The sequence below is a fragment of the Hemitrygon akajei genome, chromosome 21 (genome assembly GCF_048418815.1).
Source record: "Hemitrygon akajei chromosome 21, sHemAka1.3, whole genome shotgun sequence".
Lineage (NCBI taxonomy): Eukaryota > Metazoa > Chordata > Chondrichthyes > Myliobatiformes > Dasyatidae > Hemitrygon > Hemitrygon akajei.
Genome location: NC_133144.1, coordinates 31,743,843 through 31,758,897, shown reverse-complemented (window position 1 = coordinate 31,758,897; position 15,055 = coordinate 31,743,843). Strand labels below are relative to the sequence as shown.

Genomic DNA, 15,055 nt, shown 5'->3' with positions numbered 1-15,055 from the left:
ACATTGTGAGCCTGCAGCTTTCTAGTACTGAGCAGAAATGTTAACTGTTTTCTCTTTCTGCAAATGCTGTTTGATTGGCTGAGTCCTAGCACTTTCTGTACTTACTATTTGAGGTTGTGACTTCAACCACCAAGACACAGGGGTCTGTTGAAAATGCTTCCCTCAGAAATTACTAACTCGTTAAGAATGTATGTCCATGTATTTAGCTCAGTGTTTAATGCACAGAGTGGTCAAAATTGCCACGAGTCCAGCCTACGGAATTCCCCTCCCTGCACATTTCTTCTCTTCCCAATCTGAAGCCACTCGCTAAAATAATACTAGTTCTTTGCTCAAAGTTTTACTCATCTGATCTGCTTATTTGGCTTAGCAATGGTTACTGCTTTGATAATTTAAAAAAAAAACGAAAATGCTTGGAACAGCCGGTCAGACAGCAGCCGCAGAAAGAGAAATAGTCATCATATTGACCTGCTGAATTTTCCCAGCAGTTTCTGGCTTTGTTTCAGATTTCCAGCATCTGCATCGTTTTATTTTCAGCTTCCTATTTTCGTTTACTGATTTGATTATAGTTTTGCTTTGAAATGACCTTTGCAGTACAGTAGTTGCTACGTTTTGGGCAGATGTACTTTGTCTTCAAACTTAGAAGTTGGAAGTGGGGTAGGTTCGGCTGTAACGGTTATTGTGGGTGACTTGACCAATGACAGTTAGGCACTAAATCTCCTGGGAATAACATCTATTTCACTTTTTGCTTGGCTATGTTATCTTTTAAAATTTTAAGAAATGTCATGTTTTGTTTAAAATTTCCGTAAATAAGTAAACGTGATCCCCCAAAGACCAAAGGCGTTGATAACTCAGCAAGTGATTGATTTTATTTGCCACTAATTTGTCCAATCATGGAAATCCCCCTGATGAAGTCCCGGCCCGAAAAGTCGACTGCTAATTCTGCTCCAGAGATGCTACCTGAATTGCTGAGTTCCTCCAGCACGTTGTGTGTTATGATCAAGATTACCAGCTTCTAGTGTCATGTCCCAGGAAGTTGCCCAAGTTCCTCTTCAGAGGTGCAAGATATTTACCGAGCAATTCTAGTGACTGCATGAGGACATTGCCAAAATATGTATTGTTTTGGGAAATTCCATCTTTCACCGAGATTGTGGGGCGAGTGGATGAGAAAACAGGTGTCTGTCCCTTTAAATTTCTGGCCGTTTGCAGTATGGGGATTGGATAGATTTGCATCCTTGTGCATCATCGACCAATGAAGCGGCGACTTGTCTCCGAGCAACCAATGCGCTTTCGCGCTGACCGTGATGGACGTCATGGGAAATCCCCGGTCTCCAACACGCGCTGCAAATAGCAACTGGGACTTTCCGCCGCGAGAGGCCGTGAGAGAGGGGCGAGGGTTGGCACGGAGAGAGCGCGGAGCGGCGGCGGCAGCGGCAGCGTACCACCGCACCTGGGACGCAGCCGAGCGGGCACTGAGAGCCAACATCCAGGGACCCGAGCGGCGGGTCTGGGGCGAGGGAGAGTTCAAGCGGCGCCCTGGGCGTGGGGCGAGCGGTTGGGTGACATTCGGTAGGGCCCGAGTGCGCGGAGCAGTAGTGGCCGGAGTTTGGAACCGAAGCACCGTTCTGTCAGGTAGGGAGAGCGCCAGCTCGGAGCATCTAACGCCGGGCCAATATCCAGGTACCTGGTCATTGGGGGTGGGGGGGGTGGGGGCGGCAGGTCAGCTGGAGTCGCGGCACTCAGTTAGGTCTCCTCCCATCCACACGGCCCGACTGGTTGCCATCGAACCGAGTCCCCGAATGAACGACGTGGACCAGACCTAGGTTACCGGGAGAACGTCCCGTCCCAGATCACGAACAGAATCGATTCTGCAGATGCTGGAAACCTTAATAGAAGGGGCGGTCGCCTTCAGTTGTCCCGGACAGTTTGACGGGTACAGCTAAGGAAGTGGGTCGGGGAGAGGGTGAGCTCTCGTTGCGCTATGATTCAGTCTTTGTAACGGCGCTGAAATTGTTATCGTGTGTACGCTATGAAGCTGGAAACTCTTTAATCTAATCGGTTGATCCAGGGCGGTGTGAGTGGTGGAAGCAGGAACTGGGTTAGCAGCGGAGGTCCATTCCTTACTATCTTCTCAAGTCTGTTTGGAATGAAAGGTAGCAGCCTTCGAATAAAACGTTGCTGTAATGTTATTACAAGTTAAGGCGTTTCTGCTGCAGTTAATCTACTGGTGGAGTCTCAGGTTCCACCAGGTTCAGGAGCTCTTGAACCAGAGAGGATAACTGCCCTCCACCTCATCACTTGAAATCACTTGTGAATCCACAACCCCTGGATTCACTTTCAAGGACTCTTTATCTCATATTCTCCATATTTATTGCTCACTTATTCCTTATTATTTGTTTTTCTTTATATCTGTTTGCACAGTTTGTTGCCTTTTGCACATTGGTTGTTTGTCTTGTGCTTTTATTTTTCATTGATTCTATTGTGGTTCTTTGTGTTTACTGTGATTGTTTGCAAGAGGTGAATCTCAGAGTGGTGTATGGTGACGGACGTATGTATTTTGACAATAAATTTGCCCTGAACTTTAGATCTTGCTTCAGGATAGGCTTAATCTTAAACACACACATTTCTCCCTGTAGGTCTTGAAGTATTTCCTTTCTACATCCAGGAACAAACTACTGGGGGAGGTCAGTATGTTGAGTAGTGTCAGTGGTGGGAAATGGACAGTTGATGTTTTAGGTGGGGACCTTTCACCTACACTGGAATCTTGACCCAAAATCCATTCTCAACACAACCACCATCACAGATGCTGCCTAACCTGTTGAGTTCCACCAACAGTTTTTTTTTACTCCAGGTTTCAGCATCTGCAGATGCTTGCAGCTTTGCTAATTTTGTCATTATTGTTGTGCTCGCTGACCATATTGTTTCTTGGTTTGAGAATTTTTTTTTGAAAGAAATCTACCACCATGTGATGTTTGGCCTTGTGTCCATGTGAGTTTATGTGACGGCTAATATTTTGTTAATGGATTAAGAAAAAGCCTTTATTGAGTAATGAAAGTTCATCTTGAGAGTGGCAGGGTGACTAAGCTTTTGCTGACTAAGATGTTTTAAGGATGATAAGTGGTGATTTCAGGATCCTGCCTCATGCACATCAAGAGTTGGAGTCAGTGGGGCTGGGGAATAGCCGTGGGAATGTGCACTGCTGAGGCAAACACATGGGGCTTTAATAGTGACAGGAGGTTTACTTTAGCTTCATGGTTATAGTGTTGGCTAAGTCAGAAGATTTGGGGTCAAAGTGAGAATGTGATGAAGCTCGAGCCATTGCCTCCCTTTTGGAATAGTGTGTTCCCATTAGCATACTGTTTTGAAGAACAGGAGCTTGAAAATTTATTGCCCTGTGTGTCATTAAAGGGAATCACTGATTTTATAAATGCCTTGGATTAGGAAAAAATGGGTATGTTTTTCCTTTGAGATGGTAGGGTGCCGTTGAGTGAAGTAAATTCGTGATTGTGTTGTAGTTAGCAGATCTGGTACTCCAGGAGTGAAAACCTCCACATTTGGCCACCAGTGCGAAATGGGAATGTTTCTCTGAACGTGACTGTTATATATCATCACCCAAAACCTAAACAACTTTTACATTAATGTTTGATCGTACAGTGTAGGGAGACCTTTTACTGTTTAACTTGAAGCAAAAAAGAAAATGCTGGACAAACTCAGTCAGACAGTATTTTTGGAAATAATTAATGTACCAAAAATGAGTTTTTAGAGCAGCAGATTTCACTCTTACTACAATTTTTAAAAAGTAGTCTGTTCTATAGTTAATGTAGACAGCCATCCTTGTGCTTACTTGATCACAGCACTTTATTACAGAGCTACCTTCAGCTTTAAGGATGTGATTCATGAAAAATACTGTAACTTCTGATTCGGTGCTGTGTCATTCTCTGGTGGTTAAGCTGAGAAGGAAGTATCTGTGGGAAATTCCTGGGTCATTTTCCCGAGAAAGGAACGATGATGAAGCTGTTACTATGAGAATTAGACTAAAAAAAAAGCTGAAACTGGCCAACAGATACCTGTAGTCAGTCAGTCAGTCAGTAATACAGTACCAGACACCCAAAACATGGGCCTTCCCAGACATGAGATGCACCCACAATCCTGCTCTGCAAGGGAAGCATCCACATGGCCAACTTGGCCCTCCCCAAACAATGGATATTTGTGAAAATGTACTGAACAATACACTTTAGGTTACTAATGCATTGTGTAAGGTAAAGATTATTTGTGCAACCTTATATTTGGTTATTGTTGATATTGCATGGTGAAGGGTTACATTTGTGTCTCATGTTAGTTGTGGCTTTGTTAGTGGCACTGATTTTAAGTTCAAAGTAAGTTTTATTATCCAAGTGTGTGTTTGTTCCCAAATGCTAACCGGAGATACCCTTTCTTGCTGGTATCTAATAGAGTCAATGAAAACTCAAATGAAGACTGACAAACAACCAACGTGCAAAAGAAGACAAACTGTTGAAATAGAATAAATACGTAGCTAATACTGAGAACATCTGGTGTAGAGTTGTTGAGAGTCTGTAAGTTATGGAATCAGTTCAGAGATGAGGTGGGTGAAGTTACCCACATTGGTTCAGGAGCCTGATGGCTGTTTGGGTAATAATTGTTCCTGAATCTGGTGGTGTGGAACCTAAAGCTCCTGTATCTCCTTCCCAGGAGCTTCCCAGCTTCCTACTCCAGAGAATGGAGCTCAGAAATCCGGGCTGACATTGCTGCAGTGTCGACAGGTGCAGAAGTGCTGGAGGTAGCTTTTGGATGAGGTGTTAAACGCTGCACATTCTTGCAGGTGTGTGTGACACGCTGACATTATTTTGAAGGAGGGGGATGATCTTTCTGGTGCCCTGGCCAATGTTTATCACTCAATATCAATAGAACACAGATGATTTGAACATTATCACACTATAGTTAATAGGAGGTTGCTTGACCATTAGATTTCCAGCTTGCCACACAGACAACTTGGAATGTTGAACAGTATACCAGGATACAAACTGAACCGATCTTGGATAGAAAATAGACTTGGTGGAAGGAGACAAAGGGTGGTAATGGCAGATTGTTATTCAGATTGGACTCCTGTGACCAATGATGTGCCACAGGAATCAGTGCAGGGTCCATTGTTGTTTGTCATCTATGTTTATGAATTGCATGGTAATGGTGGTTATTAAATTTGCAGATGGCACCAAAATTGGTGGTGATGTAGACAGTGAAGAAAGTAATCTAAGATTACAACAGGAACTAGATGAACTGGGGAAGCTGGAGAGGAAGTATTGTATTTTGACGTTAAACTAGGGCCTTCTCACACAGAAGGGCCCTGGTGAGTGTGGTACAACAGAGAGACCTACATAGTTCCCTGAAAGTGACCCAGATAGACTGGGTGGTGAGGGTGTTCAGTGTGCTTGCTCCCACCTGTCAGGAGGCTGAGTACAGTACAGCAGTTGGGATGTCATGGTACATTTATACAGGTCATTGGTGAGATGATACTTGGAATATTGTGCTCAGTTATGGTCACCCAGTTATAGGAAGGATATCATTAAACTGAAAAGGGTGCAGAGAAGATTCCAGGGATGTTAGCTGGCTGGAGTTCTTGAGTCCTCAGGAGAGGCTGGGTTGGCTGGGACCTTGGGGTGTTGGATCCTGAAAGATGTCCTTGTGGAGGTGCATAAAATAAAGGGCCTAGATAAGATGGATGAGTTGAGGAATCTAAAATTAGAGGACATAAAGTGTAAATTAAGAAGGGAAATATTTAATAGAGACCTGAGGGGTAACTTTATCCCACAAAAGATGATGAGTGTATGGAATATGGTCCCAGATGAAATGGTAGAAGTGGGTGCAGTCACAACATTTTTTTAAAAAAAAACCATTTGGACAACTACATGGAGAGAAAGGCTTTGCAGAGATGTGCACTAAACACAGGTGAGTGGGATTAGCTCAGGTAGCTTGGTCTGCATGGATGATTTGGGCTGAAGGGCCAGTTTCTGTGCTGTATAACACTAATTCTACAACATGGAAGCAGGCTTTGTGGCCTAGTATGTCTGTGCTGGTCACGATGGCAGACTAAACTAATCTCTTCTGCCTGCTTGAGGACTGTGTGAGTTTCTCCTGAATTATTTTGAACATCTGCCAGTTCCTGGTAACGGGCAACTACGCACCACTTGGCAATCTTCAAACCTGCTGAGATCCCAGCTGGTTGACTCCTGGCATCTTTGTGACTGGTAAGGCAAGCCAACATTGACTGCTTCCCTTCCTTTGGCATCACACCCTCCCCCCCCCCCCCCCCCCCCCCACTTCCCATTGGTTTATGGGTTTTTATCCTGGGAGCTCTGGGTGACAGAATTTCTCTTTGTCCTTTATTGGCATGAGGGGTTGTCTGATGTCTGTCTCACTAACCTGGCTTCAACTCCCTCCCCACCGTCAACCCTGAGGAGGCCCTGGCTGATCTGGATATTCTGTATATGGCCAGGTCTCACTTGGTTGGAGATCTCCTGCCACTGGAGGGTCCAGCTGCCCTTGAACATCTTTAAAGCTTAATTCCTAAATGGCGTCAGGATGGACTAATCCTCTTTGAAAGCAGGAGTTCAGAAAGTGGCCAACTTGGCGATCAGCCAGGCTTGCTGTCCATCTGGCCACCAGTTGCCAAATTTGTTGGAATCAAGTCGATCATTTTGATTGCTTTGTAGCTTAATTGAGCAATACCATCAGAAACAGACGATAATTTGCATGCTGACTCCCCAGTACCCATCTATCCCAGTCCAATTTACCATTTCACTGTGCTTCTTCTTGCACCCCGATGATTAAAGTGTTCATCTAGGTAATTAAATGTTGTGAGTGTACCTGCCTTCACCAGTTTATCAAGTGCTAGGTTTCAGATTGGAACCAGCCATCGATGAAAAGGCTTTCTCAGATCCACTCAAACTCTTGTACTTCCCACCTTAAGCCCACACCCTGCGGTTTCAGATATCTCCATTATGCAGAAAGCTTTCTCACTATCCATCCTATCCAGGCCCCTCAAAGCTCTGTTTTTAAAGTCTCTTATCAGGATCCCCATCGCTCCACTCCAAGGGAAACAAGCCCAGCCTATCCAGTTTCTCCTCCATCCCAGACATCAACCTCCTAAGTCGTCTGCAGTGCAAATGGCATACAAGACAATTTTTCACTATCTCATACATGTGACAATGATGAGCCAGTGTTCTATGCACCAGCTGTAGCATTTTATGAAGTTGTACAATGACCTCATTCTTGTAGTTCTTCTTGAAGTTCTTGTAGTCTGTGCCCCAGCTAATAAGGCCACTAGCTTGTCTATCTGTTCTGCCAGCTTTGGGGATTTATGGACTTGTCTAACATGGGCCCTCCATTCCTCTTGCTCTTTCAGGCCCTGCCATTCTTGGTGTATGTCCTATATATGTACAGAATCCATATGTTCAATTTAATTTCCCAAAGTGTACCACCTCAGTTTATAAAGATTAAATTCAACTTGCCTTGGATCCCATGGGCTCCAACTTTTCGGGCCAGTCTCGCACGTATGAAATAGACTGAAGCCTTCTTGGAGTCCATATCAATTGTAGTGCTCTTATCAATATATTTAGTTACTTCAAGCAACAACTTGGTCCAATTGATCTGAGAGTATCTCCCAATGTAGATAAATGCTTATGAATAATTTTCATTTGAAAATTAGAAAAAAAACTTGGAACATGTGTAATTAAAAAAAAACAAACAACTGATAACAAAGCTCTACACACAAAATGCTGGAGGAACTTAGCAGGCCTGGCAGCATCTATGGAAAAGAATAAACAGTCAATGTTATGGCCAAGACCTTTCTTCAGACCTGCAGAGTTCCTCCAGCATTTTGCATGTTATTGCTTTGGATTTCCAGTATCTGCAGATTTGTGTTTATTATCATAAAGCTCTCTCTGAGTAGGAGTTACTAATGTTGCCTTCGTACATGTGAGAATTATGTGGTTAATTACTGGAATCAGTATCTTGAATTTAAGCAAATTGGGGAGCAATTTATCTGTGAGGTGTCTGAGGTGTAACTTAGGTTAGAAGTGATGGAAGATAAACACAGAAAATGTTTACAGTTTATGATTCTTGCAATTAGTCCTTGAAGTTCTAATGGAAGAAGTTTAACAATAGCTAATTGAAGGTGTTGATATCAAAATATTTTTTAAAGCCTAGAAGGTGTCAAAAATAGTAAACCTCAGGAGTTCATAAGTTAATAAAAAAAACAAGCAAGTAGATGAACAAAATGTTGGAAAAAGTACTAAACTGGCCAAGAAATGAAAATGTAAGAGTTGATTTTTCACAGTAGCAAAGGCGGCAATGATTGCAATATGAAATAAGGAAATAATGATCAAATCTTTATTATCTTTGTTTTCACTTGCTGCCAGTAAAACCTACACCAGGCATAATGGAAACTGAAGTGCAAAGGAGTGAAGAACGTTCAAATTAATATTGGTTGAGAAAATTTTAGAAATTGCTCTAACGAAATAATCCCAGGGCTTTAAAACAGGAACCAGTGGATATGATAGAAGTAATAGTTTTGACTTTCTAATGTTGCGCTAGGTTCTTAAAAATCATCGGTTGTATGATTGCCAATTTAGCCTTGCTACTTGAGAAAGGAAGGAGTAAGGGAATGTGAAAATTGTATGCTGTGATATCAGTAATGAGGGAAACTCCTTGTTAAAGATATAACAGCTTTGAAAATCACACCTGTCAATTGTAATTGCAGTTTAGGGAAAGGGAATCTTGAAGATCTACATTTTGAGGATGTAAGTGGCAGGTCTAGGTGAGAGCATGTGTTTGAGTTTATAGAAATGATTTGAACTAATGTGCAAGATTAGGACTCATGGGTCTGTAGTTAATATTAGCATGAATTCATTATCAAGTAGAAAATGCAGAAGGAACAAATGGGTATTTTCTTTAGTGTGGATTGCCGCAGGGACCAGTGTTGTGACCTCAGCTGTTGATGGCTTTGATGAGTACATTGACCTTTCTACAACAGCATGCTAAATGGAGAAATAAACTCTGAGGAGGACGCATGGAATTTTCTTGGACGCAGATGGAGTATGAAGTGGGCAAGTGTTCTTTCTGCTGGTGTTTCTCTTGTGTGGAGGGCGCAGGCTAAAATCACCAGTGGAGTACTCAGAGGGGATTTCAGGGAGATGAGTACTGGGGTCAATGACTTGCTGTACTGGGGAGGTATGGTGATTATATTTAAAACTTAAATCAATTTAAACTTTTGATGCCATGGGAATTGTGTAATGAGAGTTGATTGTGAACATAGGTTTGCTACAGATGTTTGACAATGGTCTTAGTGAATGGTGTGCGTTAATCAGAGAAATCTTGCCAGGGTAGATGTTGCATTGTTTAGAGGCAGGATGGGGATTCCTCTTGATGTTGGAAGCTTCAACTTCTAGTCAACAATGTATATGAAGATCACAGGTCATTTATATTCACAAGGAAATAACTTTGGGAAGCACTGAGAGTCTGGCCGCTCCCCACATACACTGAAACAACAACAGGTTGGAGAGGATGGGAACAGCAAACCAGAGAGTGCTTTCCTCACACTGCTGGACCTCCATGTTCCAGAGAGGAAATGATAAAAAGAGAGGTTTGTCTGTGTGTGTCTCTGAGTCTCTGTGTGTGTGTGTGTGTGTGTGTGTGTGTCTGTGTGTCTGTCTGTCTCTCTCTGTGACTCTCCCTCGGTCTCCACCCCCTGCCCTCTCCGTCTCTCGCCCCCTCTCTGTCTCCTCCCCCTCTCTCTCTACCTCTCCCTCTCTCTCTCTCTCTGCATCTCCCTCTGTATCTGTGTGTGTCTTGCTCTCTCTCTCTGACCCTCTCTGTCCCTCTCTGACAGGGCCTAGAAGGTCGGCCCTCCCACTATTGCCTTTTCATCCCAGAGTTGTGCTGAGAGCAAGCTGCCAGTGAGATCATTTGGGCCAGTTGGGTAATGTAGCCAGAGGTGAGGAGAGAAGGGAAGTACAGAGATTGGAGCCTTGGCGTATGAAGCTAGTTTTGGTATCTCACAAACTTCATTGTGCCTCTAAGCTCATTTGTCCAAGTTATTAGCATGTATCAGAGAAGGCGAGCTTTGTGGCAGTGAGTTCACACAAACTGCACTGCACACAGCCCCCAGCGCTAAAACTCTCTCCGACTGACAGCTGGCGTTCTCTCGCTAAGTGACCTTGCAATTTGTCACTTTGTTTTGAATCCCGTGATCAATCCACTTTTTGGGTCTTTAAAATCTATGTCCATTACATAAACCTAAAATGCAAATGATGAATCTGGAAACATCCAGCACATCTGGAGAGGGGGAGATGGGGTAAGGGGTTCAGGTGACCTCTGTTTAAATTCAACTGCTTGTGAAGGTGGTTCATTTCCCTGAAGTGTTAACTCTTTCCATCTTCACAGATGCTGTCTGATTGGTTGATGTTTTCGGCATTTTCTATTTTTATTTCTAATTTCCAACACCTATATGTTTTTGTTTTTCATCCCATATCAGACATCACTGTCACCTCCTCAAAAAAAAAACAATTTTGCTTTTAGTCAGAGATGAATCTATAATGTCTGCCCTAATTGGTGCCTTTTTAAAGGCTATTTTATCCTGTCCCTAAAAATGTTACAATCATTTGGCTGGGGAATGTTGTACCACTTAAATAACAACAGCACATCAAGAGGCAGTCAGAGCTGAAAGAACGTGGGTTCTCTGTGATGATGGGCTGAGTGAATTTCGAAATGGAGTATGGCACTGTGGGCATTTAAAAACGAAGAAAGTACTTGTAAGCTTGGGCCACAGATCAATTTCAGTGAACGGTTGGATAAAGTGAACAGTGTGAATTATTACAAGCAGCAGAGCTTTGTATGACCTTGTGTACGAGGTACCACTCGGAGTTGAGTGAGATGAAAAGGAATCGGGGAGGGTTTCAACTGCAGGTGAGCTTTGGGGGTGTAGCAGTCTGCTACTCAGGTGGGACGAAGCAATTAAGTTGACTGTGATTTGAAGCACGCGGATTGTGTGTAAGACATTGCAGCTTGTCAGAGCTGGAGCTGATGGCATTTGTGGCAGGAAGGGAACTGTCTACTGAGTGGCAATGTCTTCAACACGGATCCTGTGTTAGGTGAGAAATGCAACATGAGAAATGATGGCTGGATTGAGTGAGGAGGAGCTGAGTTTTATTGGTTTATGCGGATGAAACTTCTTCCATATTTTTGGATAATGTCTCCAAGGGCACCACATGAATGTGAAATGAATTGGGACAAATCCTCAGAGAACAAGAGAGCTAAAAGCACAGGGAAAGGAGTGATGGATTGAATTATGTGATCCAGAATCAGATTTCACGTCACTGGTATATGTCCTGAAATTTGTTGATAATGTGGCAGTAGTACATTGCAATACAGAATAAAAACTAAATTGCAGTAAGTATATATTAAAAAATAAGTAGTGCTAAAAGATCTATTGTGAGGACTGGAAAAGAGGAAGAGGAGAGGGAGGGAAAGAAGACATCTTTCTTGAGAAGGATGGGATGAGATGTCAGTGTTGTCCCAATCAAGCTGGATGACCCCCATGACTTTATCAGTGTGGAAGCGGGGGCCTGATTCGAGTAAGGAATCTGAGTAGCTGGGGGGGGTGGTGAGGGATGAATTTAGGGATGGTGTTATATTCAAGAATCTGAAATAAAGAGAGGAAATGATTTTGGGTGGATGGATTAGGCTGCTCTTCGGAGGAGTGATGACGAGGGCTTCAGAAGCCGGGGCAGTGCAGAGCTGCTGCCTCCCAGCCCTGGCCTCCAGTGCTGTCTGTGTGGAATTTGGACATTCTTACTGATTGGTGTCCTCCCATTTCACAAAGACGTGCGGGTTGGCAAGTTAAGTGGCAACTGTGTTTTCACCTGGAGGTAGGTGAGTGGTAGAATCTGTAGGTTGAGAACATGGGGAAAATAGTTTTTTTTTAAAAAAAAGGATTAATTGTAGGGATTAATGAAAATAGGTCAGTATAGATACAGTGGGCTGAATGGCTGTATCTCTGACTGTGAGAATTGTTAACAATGCTAGTTACCGTGGGAACCAGGGTTGGGTTTTTATCTCTCACTTTTGTATTCTGATGAAATCTCCCGACTGAGCCTCTCTCCACTCCTCAGCCAGACCTGCTGAGCTTTTCTAATTTTGATTTCTTCATTTGTACATTTGACTGTTTCAGACCTGCTGTCAGGTGATCACACACATCCCAAAATTAATTCCTTTTTCTTTATTCTTTCTCCCCCACCTGCAAGCCTCTGATCGTATTTTCTATGATAATTAAAGAGGGATTGTCCTTAATCAAAAGCCACTCCTTCCTGTGTATAGTCTTCACTACGGACAAACCCCTGTGTTCATTTACCCTCTGTTCTCTTTCCCACTGGTTTCATCTTTTACTTCGGTCTTTCTGTCCTTTGCCCACCTCGCTAACTGTAAGCTGGCCTTATCCCCCCCCAACATTAAATAACAGCTTCGCCCACTGCCAGCAATGACTGTCTGTTCTTCCCTACCCCTCAACCTCACCCCCCCCCCCCGCTCTCTGTCCTTGCCCCCAGCACTGGGTCCCCCCACCCACCCCAGGCTGATCTGCCCACATCAGCATCGGTGACGAAAACAGCTGTGTGTTTGAAGCCAAGAATCTGATTAATCCACCGCCCACGCAAGTGAAAACAGTTCTGAAATGGGAAATTTCTGAAGTTCTGTTATTCTGAACCCCAAGTTGTTCCAGGAAAAGTGCTGACGCCAAATATCCCATCTGACGGCAGCATTAGATAATTTTTGCAGCCTGCCTGTGCGTGGATTGAAAGTGCTGTTATGATGGAAGGAGTTCTGGGTTTAGTAACCTCAGTGTTAATGGGAAAGGGGAAAACATTTTTTTTTTGTGGTAAGTGTAGTTTATCACTGACTCTTCCTGTGGGAGTGAACTGGCTGTGCACTGAAAACGGCTCCTGAGTGAAGTTCCTAGGTCAAGCCCAGACCTGTATCTTTGGTCCTGTGTCTTTTCTCCTGTTCCCTCAGACACTGTTAGAAGGGCTATCTCAGATATGAATGCTGGTTAAAACTATGCCTGTTCTCCAAGAATGTAGGCTCTTACATCCCTCAGTAAGCACGGTCTCTCTTAAAGTTTTGTTCTACACTTTTTCCACTCAGTCCTATCGACATCCCTGCATTGTCCTCCATCTTCCACACAGCCCCTGGACTTCCAGGTCTGACAACCCAACTTCTGAGCTTGATGATTACCTTGTTCCCACTTATTTCTTTTTATTTTTCTCTTGTCTCTCAATGTGTCTCCTTCCTCACGCCTTCTGAAAGTCACAGTCAGAACGTTGGGGTTGCATGAGGCGTTGTGTAGCTTCAGTTTGTGATGAGGGTAGAAATTTTCTGCCTATTAAGAGTGGAGGTCAAGGTGTCTTGTTGCTGACATTGGGGAATGTGGTTTCACAGATTGGGTCATCTGGAAGGGTTTGGAAGGATTCTCACTGTGGAACTAGAATCTCATTGCTGGAGTACTGAAAATAAGTACAAGTCCTTCAAAATGGGCTGATCCAGAAGATTAAGGTGCATGGGACTTGGTGGGCTGTGTTCAAAATCGGTTTGCCCATAGTGTTCAGGGTGTGGTGGTAGGGTGTTACTCTCACTGGAGGTTTGTGACCAATGATCCATTGGGGCTACTTATGATTATATGTTAATGATTTGTACAAAGTTAGATCTGGGCTGGTTTGTAAATTTGCAGATGACAAAAATTATTGGAGCTGCAGTGAAGAAGGGTTGTCAAAGGATACAACAATATGTCAGTTGCAGATATAGACATAGAAAGAGCAGATGGGGCTTAATCCCAGCAAGTGTGAGGTGGAAAGTCAGAGGCATGGTGGGCTGAAGGGCCTTTTCCTTTTCCAGGTGAGGCGACACTTCACCTGTGAGTCGGCTGGTGTGGTATACTGCGTCCAGTGCTCCCGGTGTGGCCTTTTACATATTGGTGAGACCCGACGCAGACTGGGAGACCATTTTCGCTGAACACCTACGCTCTGTCTGCCAGAGAAAGCAGGATCTCCCAGTGGCCACACATTTTAGTTTCATGTCCCATTCCCATTCTGATATGTCTATCCATGGCCTCCTCTACTGTCAAGATGAAGCCACACTCAGGTTGGAGGAACAACACCTTATATACCGGCTGGGTAGCCTCCAACCTGATGGCATGAACATTGACTTCTCTAACTTCCATTAATGCCTCTCCTCCCCTTCTTACCCCATCCCTGACATATTTAGTTGTTTGTTTTTTTTCTCTCTCTGCCCATCACTCTGCCTGTTCTCCATCTCCCTCTGGTGCTCCCCTTCCCCTTTCTTTCTCCCTAGGCCTCCCGTCCCATGATCCTTTCCCTTCTCCAGCTCTGTATCCCTTTTGCCAATCACCTTTCCAGCTCTTAGCTTCATCCCACCCACGGTCTTCAATCATTTTGCATTTCCCCCTCCCCCTCCTATTTTCAAATCTCTTAGTATCTTCCCTTTCAGTTAGTCCTGACGAAGGGTCTCGGCCCAAAATGTCGACAGCGCTTCTCCCTATAGATGCTGCCTGGCCTGCTGCGTTCCACCAGCATTTTGTGTGTGTTGTTCGAATTTCCAGCATCTGCAGATTTCCTTGTGTTTTCCTGAGATGTAGTGTTCTGTGTTCCAATTGCCTAGCCCTAACCCTAATGCATGGGCATAGACAAGGGGAAGAAATTTATTCCTGGAGTACGTTCAGCAGTTTGGAATTTTACACTGGGAATAAAGGAAAGGGAAGATTCGTGTACAGACCAGTTCTTGATCATTTTCAGAGATCAAGGCTTCAGCAAGGAGGTGCATAGGCCGTAGGTAGTTTTTTTTTGTTACTTATTTTTTCTTTATTGCACATTGAGAGCAGTGGTGATGCCAGGCAGGTTAGTTGAATGTTCCTCTTGCGGGATGTGGGAAGGCAGGGAGACCTCCGTTGTCCCTGATGACTACATCTGTGAGAAGC

At 43.9% G+C, this 15,055-nt stretch overlaps 1 protein-coding gene across 2 annotated transcripts in view; it reads left to right on the top strand.

The window, feature by feature from the left end:
- The first annotated feature begins 1,360 nt into the window (after positions 1 to 1,360).
- The window catches only part of nfkb2 (nuclear factor of kappa light polypeptide gene enhancer in B-cells 2 (p49/p100)), a 75,337-nt gene continuing 61,642 nt past the window's right edge, over positions 1,361 to 15,055 (top strand). The window contains exons 1-2 of one of the 2 annotated variants that reach the window (XM_073025088.1): positions 1,361 to 1,629; positions 4,708 to 4,837. The gene's annotated coding sequence lies outside the window, so the exon portion shown is untranslated. The remainder of the gene's footprint in view (positions 1,630 to 4,707; positions 4,838 to 15,055) is intronic. The other variant, XM_073025086.1, reaches the window with a different exon arrangement.